The 12,248-nt window shown below is 46.4% G+C and overlaps 1 protein-coding gene across 1 annotated transcript in view; it reads right to left on the reverse strand.

Annotated features, from left to right (window-relative positions):
• Positions 1-7,531, reverse strand: part of LOC119185451 (L-fucose dehydrogenase-like) — a 45,808-nt gene extending 38,277 nt beyond the window's left edge. Inside the window, exon 1 of the mRNA XM_075888555.1 lies at positions 7,443-7,531. The gene's annotated coding sequence lies outside the window, so the exon portion shown is untranslated. The remainder of the gene's footprint in view (positions 1-7,442) is intronic.
• Between the last annotated feature and the right edge of the window lie 4,717 nt (positions 7,532-12,248).

Genomic DNA, 12,248 nt, shown 5'->3' on the forward strand with positions numbered 1-12,248 from the left:
ATCGGTTGTTTCTTTATACAGAAACATGTTGGTGCCACTGCTTTTGGTAAAATTAAAGTTGTATTCATGCGCAATTTCCGCACTGATGGTGACATCGCTCTCCGTCAAACGTAATGTTTTATGTAGAGATGACAAACTTTTAATTACTACTGCGCGTAGTATTTGTGTTAACAGCGAAGGTGTACCTAAAGTTGCAACGGAAACTACGTTACACGACTCTCTCGCTCAGATGAATGGGACGTGAGCCACAGTTTTTGGGTCGGCGGTTGTATTTATTCTTAGGTTGTAACCGACTATAGATCCCTCTATAGCCACGACTCATCGTAGAGCAGAGCTTGCTGTAATTATTAAGTCAATTATGCAGTCATTTTAACCCCTTTTAAGTATTTAAACCTCCATATGAAAGCCGTGGGCAACAGTGAAAACGCTTTTGCAGTGGCTAGGCACGTGTAAAATAGGTGTTAGTTGGCCACTACATGCTGAAATCAATAGACGTGACCATGGAAGTTTGGTAGGGTTTGTACAGTGAGATGTACAACACCTCGTGCAGTGTCCGCTCAGTGGTGGCAACACGGGTGACAACAAAGGTTGGGACGCTGTTGTAATGTAATATGAGGCACACGGGACGGCTTTTTGCTCTCCCATAGTAGAGTACCAAGTACTCTAAATCGTTAGACACTATTTCTAAACACACGTACAGCAGCATAGTGGGACGTCTTTCTGCTCTCCCATAGTAGAGCACCAAGTACTCAAAATCGTTAAACAGTTTTTTGTAAACACAGTATGCAAAGCGAACGGGACGGCTTTATGCTCTCCCATAGTAGAATACCCCGTACTTTCAATCGTTAACAACTATTACTAAACAGATCTAGTCCTTAGGGGAAGAGGGAAATATCGTCAACATCCAGGGACATTTTTCGCTTCCAAGCAAGCAGGTCGACGAAAAGACCTCCCGCCAACATCCTTTTTTTGTTCCTTCTTGCACTTTATCACTTTTACGCCCCTTCTACACCCATCCCAAAGCACTGTGTCATGCCCAGTAGCGGTTCCGAGGAGGCATAGGGGCGACAGGGCCGTTCTCCGTCTCCAACGCTGTATCAGTGCTCTCCTCTCCCCCGAATCGTTTGGGTTAATTCTCTGCCGTCCGTGTTCGATGTCGATTGCCTGAATCCCGGTTCAAACCAAAGAAAGAAAATTGGCAGATCACACGTACAATAAGAATCGATGATATGCGAAGCACAGATGAGAAATGTTGATATGTCACTTTAAAATCAGCACAGCGTTACGAGGTGGAGGTAAACGATGCCGTACATGACTTCCCTGTCATGATTATCATGTTGGATGTGTAGTTTACCTCCATCATCTGAGCACGTCACGTGATACCATATTTAGTATACGTAGAGCTAGCGAAACAGCAGCGAGCACACTATGAGCATGGCATGTTGCCATGTTGTTACATGGCACGCGTGCCATGATTATCATGCTTGCACATGTCATATACCTTTGTCCTCCATAGACGCCACGTAACACCAAATATGGTATATGTGGAGCTTGCGAAACGGCCATGAGCAAATCAAAAGGGCCCAATATACCCCGACGTAACGTCGCGCATGCTGGGCGCAGCGACGCTACGGTAGCAAAATGCGAGAACCCTCTAATCTGACGCCATGCGCCACTGGCACTACCAGCGTCAGTCGGCGCTTCCTGATGGAGGGACGCCGGGTGCGCTCAAGCGCGCATGCGTCGAAGCAAAGCAGCGCTGTGCGCGCCTGCCAAGATATGGTAGGCAGATCGGCACCTGGCGTGGCATCGCCGGTGTGACACGACCAAACGAACGCCGGCGCGCGTGGGCGCCCGGTTACGTCGAAATGCATTGGCCCCTTGAGTGTGGCATGTAGTCATGTTCTTACAGGACACGCATTTCATGGTTATCATGTTTGCTTCAGTCGCATACCTTCGTCATCCGTTCACGTCCCGTAATACCAAATTTAGTACATGTGAAGCAAGCGAAACGGCTGCGAGCGCATCATGAGTGCAGCATGTTGTCACGTTTTTACATGACACAAATCCCAGGATTACTGTGTTTACATCAGTCACATACCTTCGTCATCCATTCACGTTTCGTAATACCAAGTTTGGTATATGTGAAGCCAGCGGAACGGCCGTGAGCACGTCATAAGTGTGGCATGTAGTCACGTTGTTACACGGCACGCATGTCATGATTTTCACGTTAGGGTCTGATTGATTGATTTGTGGGGTTTAACGTCCCAAAACCACCTTATGATAATGAGAGACGCCGTAGTGGAGGGCTCCGGAAATTTTCACCACCTGGGGTTCTTTAACGTGCACCCAAATCTGAGCACACGGGCCTCGACATTTCCGCCTCCATCGGAAATGCAGCCGCCACAGCCGGGATTTGAACCCGCGACCTGCGGGTCAGCAGCCGAGTACCTTAGCCACTAGACCACCGCGGCGGGGCTTCACGTTAGGGTCTGTCGCTTGTGTTTGCCATGCAGTCGTGTCATATCATACCAGTTTTCAAATATGTCATGTGATCGAAACTACCGCAACAGCAGCAGGACCATGAAATGTAAATCATGACATACATGGCATACATGTAATGATTTTCATGTTCTGACTAGTCCTAGTCATCCTAGTCTCTTATGCTCGTACAGTGGTATCGATACCAATATCGAAACGGTCAGGAGTGCTAAAAGCCGTAAGCGGCTAGATAGATAGATAGATAGATAGATAGATAGATAGATAGATAGATAGATAGATAGATAGATAGATAGATAGATAGATAGATAGATAGATAAATAGATAGATATAGATAGATAGATAGATAGATAGATAGATAGATAGATAGATAGCCCCAAAGTCCCCGAATTTCACTTAAAAAAGCTTCGCGTTTATTACTGTCTATGCTTAGTGGTTTGCCTCGTAGCTGCTTATTCCCTGCACGTTCCTCAATCACCGGAAGAGGTAAAGGCAACACTACAATCTAGAAACCTGGGCGGCTCCTGGGCCAAACGGTTTTACAGTTGTATTTTACTTGTCTTTCAGAAGGAGCTTGGTACTGCCTTAACCGTGGTTGTCCGGCGATGTTTCGAAGATAGTGTCTTTCCATCAAGTTTTCAAGATGGTCGTCTTGTACCCATCTCAAAAGATGATGCTTCCTCTGTTAGTCCTGAAGATTGGAGATCTGTCAAGCTTCCTAACGTTGACTATGAGATGTTTGCGACGGTGATCGTTCAACGTTTCAGGGCTCTGTTGAACAGCCTGCTGTGTCATCACCAGGCTTCATCAGTGCCTGGACGAGAAATACACAGCTTGTCTTTTACCACCAAGAATATCTTAGCCTATACTCTGTCGCGATCTGCGCGTGGTCTCCTTGTGTCTTTGGACAAAGAGAAAGCATTTGACCGACTAGAGCACATGTATATCTTTAAAATGCTCACAGCCTTTGGTTTTCCTGGTTATTTTTGGAATTACTTAGAAGTACCTACTCTTGTATAAAACGCAATCTAGTTCTAGATGGTTGAGAGCTGCCTTTTCAATTGCACGCGGGGTCCGTCAGGGATGTCTATTGTTTCCTGTTCTATTTGCCCTCAACCTTGGGCCATTTTTGTATGCTCTAGAAGTGGATTAGCGTGTCCGGGGTCTTGCACATTCGCGCAACAGTGCCGTAAAAGTCGCAGTTATTACTGACGACATAACCCTGTACCATTCAGATGAAAGTAGTCTTTCACATATCCTGCATTTATTCTTTCAGTATGGTGACATTTCAAGTGCCACCCTACACTTTTTTAAACACCGGCATTTGTTCATCGGCTGTGCAAACTCCAGACTTAGCTGCGCATCTCTTTTTCAGCCGGCTGCGTCTCTTTGGATTTTAGGAATTCTATACAACCACTACGGCATTTGTACCTCTGTTTATCAAACGCCCTCGACGAAGTAAAACAAAAAAATGGCAACATATTGACGGAGTGAATGATGGAGAGTGGGGCGAAGCACCCGTCCGTCCATTCGTTCTTGCTTCCGTCCATATATGCGTGCGTCTGTTCGTGCGTCCGCACGTCCATCTGTGCATTCGTCCTTGCGATCTGTCCATGCATCTGCTTCTGCGTCCGTCCATGCGTCCACCCGTCCGTGCTGCCATCCGTGCGTCCATCCATGCATCTGTCTGTGTCTCCGTTCGTCCACCTATTCAACACTCCAAGTACCACCATCTCGCATCTTTTCATCATATACTCCGAATATAGAGGCACTGCCATCCAGCAGGCACTCCAATGACTGAACGAGAGGAGGCACACGCACACTTTCTTACGGCTTGCGCTTCGTGTCTACTTCCCACCCTTAACCACCTCGAGTTCATGGTATATACTAGTTCACTGTATTCATGGCACTGCGGCCCAACGCTCGCTAAACCTTTCTAAAACCAAGGAGGTTACACACCAGCGAGTATAACGTAGCAACCCTTTCTTGTCAGATAGGGCTCAATGTACATGCCAATGGCTGCTAAGGGGGAATGAGAGGCAGGAGAATTCGTCTTTTACTTAACGCGCAACTGCGATTTTTTTATTGTTCAAGAACGCACAGAAGAAATCTCCCACCGGCACCACCTTGGAGGTCAAAATGTAAGACTGCGCACACACTACTACTACGACTACGAGGGTCGAACGGGTGCCGCTATAAGGAGCTTCGCCCTTAAGTATTGAGAACGCACGGGATTTTGACTTCCACTTTTTGAGCGGAGGCACCTTGCGCAGACTGTGTTGTGCGGTCGCATTAGGTACCTTTCTCGCGCGCAGCAGTCACCTTTACGCGTCGTAAGGTCATTGCAGTGTGCTTTGTGCTCCTTCTTTGGGTACGGTGGCACTGAGTTGGTTTCTCGTGTGGCGTTAGGACAGCAGCGCTCCCAAGGAGGCTTTGCTTTCCCTTTGGTGTCAATACGTTGCCGGCTACTGCCCCTGCGCTTCCGGTTGCGCCTCGTACAAGAAGAGGAATCCCCCACGCGAATTCTGGCATATTATTTTCTATGTACTCATTTGGTATTTAATGCCTAATGTGCACTTTAATCAGGGCCCACAATCAGTAACAATTCCTTCGTTTTATTCAAGAGCTGTCGCGCTTTTTCGTCATATCCAATCGACTTGTCTGTCCTTGGGTAGATGTGTTGGACAATCCGGTTGACACAACAGCCGATTTGTTGCTCCTATTAGTTCCTCAGGCACGCCACAACCGCTCTAGTCGTGTGTCCTGGAGCCCGCTGACGGCATCATTTCTGCCTGGCCAACTCCGGGTCTTCATGCAGCGGCTGGATGGGGGGAGGGGATCTTCCTCCCACCCTTGACCACCTCGAAAGGTGGATAATGGTGCAATCAACAACATGCCCGAACTGCTCCGTACGGGAAACAAATCAGCATGTCTTGAGGCAATGCGTCGTCGCTCGTGTTTTCTGGAGGGCCGTGCACGCTGGATTTCATGGCCTCGGAGGAAATCGCTTTGTTTCTTCAGGGCGTTGTTCTCGACGCCGCTTTGCCTGCCTTTTTATTGTTACTGGTGCCTACTCTCTTTGGCACAATCGCTGTGAGGCGGTTGCAGCAGGTTGTCGCCGTCATGCTCTCTCCCTGATTTTGGAGCAGCTGTACAAAGAAATATATCTGTTTTATCGGAAGAACTCTTCTTTCTCAGTGAGGAGGAATTCCTTCAACAATGGTACTGCCATTTTGTGTTCGTCTGCGAGAGACGGGTAAAGCTTGTTTTCAGGCCTGCCTGGTTTTGGTAGGTGAATGTTTCTTTAGTACTCACACAAATACTTTGTAGATAATATGTAAATACCTAACATATAAATCTTTACGTTTCATTTGTGTGTTCTTCGTTTACCATGTAAAGCACGTATGTAAACATATCTTTTTGTAACAATTTTTGGTTTGTCTGTGTATGTTGTATTCCGTGTACATATGTAAACAAATCTTTTTGTCACAATTTTTGGTGCGTCTGTGGATGCTGTGTTCCATCGCGATGTTCTGTTGAATTGTAATTGATGTTCACTGTTCATGAAAATAAATTTCTCTAAACACAACAGCCTTGGCGAAATGGAACGGACGGCTTTATGCCCTCCCGTAGTAGATAACCTGATACTCTTAATAGTCAGCAACTTTTTCTAAACACAAGTGCGGTGATTCGATCAGAGTACTCAATGTCGGGACGGCTTTATGCTCTCTCATAGAAGAATACAGTGTACTCTAAATCGTTAAACAGTTTTTCTAAACACATTTCAGTCGACATGGGATGGCTTAGTGCTCTCCCGTAGTAGAGTAACTAAGACACTCTAAATCGCCAATCTTTTTCAAACAAATAGGGCAGTAGCCGTTCACATCGTATGAGTGCAATTAAACTCCCGAATTTAGGACGGCTTTCTGCCATTCTGCCAGCTGAGCACATCGTGTGCTAAACCGTCATTTGTATTGAAGTGTAAATGTATTGCCGTGGGAGACGCGGGAAGATATGGTACTTAAAATGTTGCGGCACTACTGTTCGTTATAAGAGCCGAAGCTGACATCCTTATGGGTTTCTTTTTCGCTGAAGACGTCAACTAGAGTCGTCAACTAGACGTCAAGTAAGCCTTATGTGCAGTGTGTTGTGTTTTTTGCTGTGGGTCCTCATACTCCCTTCCTTTGCCAGCCGTAGCATCGGTGACAATGGACAATGGACATAGTATACCGTGCCAATAGGTTGATATTTAAGTTAGTACCGAGAATCACTCTCTATGAAGCCTTGCTATCAGTGTTGGTCTACACACGGAGTATTTTTACAGAGGGTAATTACGCTCGTTGAGGAACTAGCCATCGCGGCAAACCTGGTGCGTTTAGCCTAACCAATATTGTTTTTACATTTGGGGGGAGCTCACACGCTCACTAAATTCACAAGAACACCATGTAACATCTAAGTGACGCCATTCTGAACTCATTAAACTTTACAATGACCTATAATTCATTCATTCTAGACAAAAGAGATGCAAATACTTTACGCCCTGATAAGGATGTTTGCGTTTCCATTTGTTTATCGCTTGTTTGTGTGAGCAAGATTTCACTTGTTTAAAAGTTAGACTACTGATACTTGACAATGTCAAAATAGAACATGCGAAGATGTCTTTTTTTTTGCAGCCACTCCGCTATTATTGCTGCTTAGCGGGACCCCAGAAGAGCCTAGCGCACGTACGCGCATGTACACTATTGGCAAACACTGGCGCAAAGCTCTGCCTACGCTATATTTAAACTGTGTAAAGTTGCGCTGTACATAAAATATTCATTGACTACGAATTATTACAAAACATCGTTTATCGAACTTATTTTGGACATCAGCCTGAGTGCTCACCTTTGCACGTTATAATAAGTTTGGAAAGAAAGCATTGTTTGTGTGGCACTTAGACTTACGAGGATATCGAGTCTTCCAAAGTGCTTCACTGTTTTTTGCACAACTTCTGCGACGTCTGTTGCCACTGACGCATCACCCGGTATGACGAGCACCTGGAAAGGATTAATAAGCCAGTTATTGTTACCACGAAGATTACTTCCTCAACTTCTAAACAATTTTGAATTTCGCCAAGTAAATTTTCGCCAAGTAAATCTGACTATTTAAATGCAGTTCAAAGTAAGCAAAAAAAACCAATTGCAGCTTAAGCCAAACAGGCGTTTCTTACAATCAGCCTAAAACATGATTTTAAGCAAGGGTATGTACTTCTGTGAAATTATAAATTTCACTTCAGTAAGGAGCGAAATTTGCCAAGACGGGAACGATGGCCATCATCGCAACATTCAAGTTTCAAATACGCATGGGTGGCGTGCTTTAGAAATATATCAAGCAGGCCTGAACTACACATAAGCGAAACAGCTCAGATGTCCGAAACATCAGGTTATATTCTTTCTTTTTTTTGCCTGCTGCCTTAAACAGAAAAAAAGAGCACTTGGTGTTGTTAAAGCTGACATTTACGCCAAGTCTGGTTGGTACGTTTTTTAGACCGTCGCACAATTCTCGTGAGTAATCTAGATTTCAAAAGAAATAGGTGGCCCTTGGCTAGCAAGTGCGCGTTCACCATTGCCCGAAGATGCAAGGCCTAAGACTTATGGTTATAGTTCGAATAAAAGATATGCCAGCTCAAGTCAAGCGTTCGTATTATTGCTGAAGCAAGGTGAGGGACCAGACTATAGGTGGCATTCCGTCATTGCATAATTAGTGCAGAAGGAACACGAAAATGAAGAAACTTACGAGAACTGCCGCTGATTTCCAGCAAGATTTTGTTACAAAGAGCATGAAAAAGAATGTTGCATATGACAAATTCTTTTTCGTGTGCACAGGCTTCTACTGCCACTACGTCTGTGGCTTGTTCTCGTTTTGTTTTAAATTTTATGTTGATTGTTGTAGATGGTAGTTGGAAGTCAGGGATATTTTTAGTCAGTGCCATGCTTTTTGTGTTTCTTCCTCCCCATTTATGCACTCTTACTTGTTGAAACGCTGTCTCCATGCAGATTTGTTTCTCGAAAACTGTAGCAATGCCGTCTGCTACAGAGCACTTGAGAATAAATTGAAGCATTAGGACGTATGATTCCAGTTGTGTGCACCTGCAGAGAATTCTGAACGTTTCTCGCCTACCAGCAGGCTCACAAAAAAGAAATGCCGCTGCGATTACGCAGCATTGCAAAATCTGAAGAGTGTCGAATTATAATTTTTTGCATGGTCACATGTTCCAACTTCTCAGGCATCTAATGGTCCGGATAAATATTGCCAAAACACACGCCCCTGGCGGCAGTTCCTCGCACTCCCCAGAAAGAAATATCAACGAATGTGGCATGCTGCAAGCGCCAGGCTGAATTTAGAGAAACAAAATAAAGACAGACATACTGCCATATTTTAGACTCCACTCAATATTTCCAATATCTTTTTTCCGTCATGTAAGGGTAGAAAAAAAGAAATACGCAAGTGGTGTAGTCCATGAAACTGCTAGCACTGTGAAGCTGTTATGGTAGAACCAGAAAAGAAGAGGAGTTTTGAGGCTAGTTTTTTTTGTTAGACACAATAATAAAGAAAACAAAGAGAGTATAATGCCAAGAAAAGTACAGGAGATGCTAATAATATTATGGTATAATTGCGAAGAATGTTACGTGGACGACACGATAGCTTACCTCTGGCAGGAACTGAACCTGGCATTATTTTCGGTTTGTTCTCACATGAAAAACAAAGGGCGAAAGGAACGGAGGACATTCTTGGGTTGCATTCAACTTGAGCTGAAAGCAACGGCGATATTTATTTGGCAGAGTCTTTTGGAGCTTCTCATCAGTCCACAAGGTTGCAGCCCATGTCGGCTGCATACGGGTTGGAGCGGTGTACCAAGAGGCGGAGGAAGCGGAAGTTTTTCGCGAAATGGCAAGCTGTCAAAGAACGCTTATTTCACAGTAACCGCACGTACTTAGGTTCTCATTACAGGAACAGTTCTTGGCACTTGAACTACTCGACCGCAGCGGGGGAGCAGTAGTTGTCATAGCCGTGAACACTATAGATGTGTATTCTGTAAACGCTGCTATAACAGTACGCAATTTTCCTGAGATAAGCATATAGTCGTTTTCATATCTCCGTTGCCTTGTATTATCGATGCCTCCTCCATTTGTGTCTCGCGCACTTTCATAAGTCGGCGTTTATTTACTGATAGTTGGAGGAAGTGATGGTTAAGAATGGCGCAAGAACACGAGACACCCAATGAAGAAAACACAAGGACTTCATGGCTTACACTTGCCTTATCTCGCGGAAGTCCTAGTGCACAGCAGGCCTCGGCCACCTTGTCCAGATTAGTGGTGTTACGCCCAGTTAGCGATAGCCAGCAGCGAAGCGAGGCGAAATGCTTAGCCGTGCTTTCGCCGATTCCACCCGAGGCACCTGTACGTCGGGGGAGAAAAGCACACCATTATATATGTAGCCACACCTTCTAATTAAAGTCGGGTCCGTACGACAGCCAATCGTGATCTCAAACACATACACATAAAGTTACTCGCGTGTCATTCTTGGAATGCTGTGTTGCGTTTTCGTTTAACAGCGGAGCTCTTAACGCTCGGAAAACTCCAGCATGTCATAAATATGCCGGCGCGCACTTTTTAAATGCGAAGCATTTCTTAGCGAACTTCTCTGACTTTAAGCGTATCTATCTATCTATCTATCTATCTATCTATCTATCTATCTATCTATCTATCTATCTATCTATCTATCTATCTATCTATCTATCTATCTATCTATCTATCTATCTATCTATCTATCCACCTAAGACATTTAGCTCTCCTGGACGCTTGGATAATGGTATCGATACCAAACTTGGTATGATATAACAAGACTGTATGACGAACATAACTTACTAGTCGTAACCTAAAATGACATGTACGTCGTAAACGTCGAGATTTATATGTCGTGGCCTTGCTGCTCTTGCGGAGGTTTTATTCACATTATATGTTGCAAAACTGGTACGGTATGACATGACAGCATGGCGAACACAAGCGACAGACCCTAATATAAAGATTATGAAAAGGGTGTCATGTAACAACATGCCTAAATGCCACGCTCATGATGCGCTCGTGGCCATTTCGATAGCGTCACACATACAAAGTTAGGTATTACGGTACGTGAATAAATGAAGAACGTATGTGACTGCTGCAAACGTGATAAACATGAGATGCCTTCTCATGCAACAAAATCACTACATGCCACGCTCTTGACGCGCTGGTGGCCGTTTCGCTAGCTTCACTTATACCGAATTTGGTATTACGGGACGTGAATGGATCACGAAGGTATGATACTGGTGCAAACATGATAACCATGAGATGCGTGTCCCGTAAAAACATGACTACATGCCACACTCAAGGGGCCAATACACTTCGTCGTGATACGGCGCGCGTGCGCGCCGGCGTTCGTTTAGTCCCGTCACTCCGGCGTGGCCACGCCAGGCGCCTGTCCTGCCATATACTCGCAGGCGAGCGCCGCGCTGCATTGCTTTGACGCCTGCGTGTTTCGGCGCGTCCGGCGTCCCTTCGTACCGAAGAGAGGCGGACGCAGTGCTGTCTGGATAAAACGCATCGGCGCGAAATGCAGCATGTCACATTTCGTGCCGGTTGCCATCGGGCCGCAGCAATGGACGCTGGTCGCGCCGGTCGCGCCGGGCGTGAGACTATAGAGGTCTCGCTTTTAGATGCGGAGCATCTAATACTCGAGGCTTGTAGTGCGGCGCCGTCCGCAAGCTTCCTCCTCCTTCTTCCACCATCTGTGCATCCCTTCCTCCTCTACACCGTCCGCAAGCTTCCTCCTCCTTCTTCCACCATCTGTGCATCCCTTCCTCCTCTACACACCGCGCGCGTTTCACTCCTCCACCATGGTCGCGCCGGGCATGAGACTATAGAGGTCTCGCTTTTAGATGCGGAGCATCTAATACTCGAGGCTTGTAGTGCGGCGCCGTCCGCAAGCTTCCTCCTCCTTCTTCCACCATCTGTGCATCCCTTCCTCCTCTACACACCGCGCGCGTTTCACTCCTCCACCATCTGTGCACCCTTCCTCCTCTACACACCGCGTGCGCTTCTCCTCTTCACGAACATTTGCTAGCTGTATAATGTAGCGCGCATGCGCCGTCACGCTTCGAGAACATCGGCAGCTGACGCGCGCGCATGTGCCGTCGCGCTTCGAGAACATCGGCAGCTGACGCGCGCGCATGCGCCGCTGCGCTTCTCCCCCTTCTCGAACATTCGACAGCTGACAGTGCATGCGCCGTCGCGCTGTATATATACTCCAGGTCGGTGCTCGCTCGCTCAGTTGCCGCTCGTCGGTTGGTTTGTACGGCGCGTCGACGTCCGAGGTCGCAATGATCGACGTCCCTTCGACCAGCGCCGGCCAAAGTGTTGGCGGAACCGCAACCAAGTCGTCGTCCGAAGAGAAGGCAGCACGGAGAAGAGCTCGCGAGTCATCAAGGACGATTGGATAGTCGAATACATGGCGTCGCGACACTCGCTGAAACGCGCAACGCACGACGACTGCAAACACCACCAGCCGACCACCATTCGCGGAACCTGCATCGACCACGTCTTTGCAAATTTCGACCTACGACCGCTGCAACCCGATCCACTCACTCTTCACTTTACCGACCAAAAAGCCATCGTGCTCAAAGTTCGTCGCAATAAATAAACACCGCCCTTTCGCATACGTGTCGTACGTGT

Source organism: Rhipicephalus microplus, chromosome 3, assembly GCF_043290135.1.
Source record: "Rhipicephalus microplus isolate Deutch F79 chromosome 3, USDA_Rmic, whole genome shotgun sequence".
In the NCBI taxonomy this organism is placed as follows: Eukaryota; Metazoa; Arthropoda; class Arachnida; order Ixodida; family Ixodidae; genus Rhipicephalus; species Rhipicephalus microplus.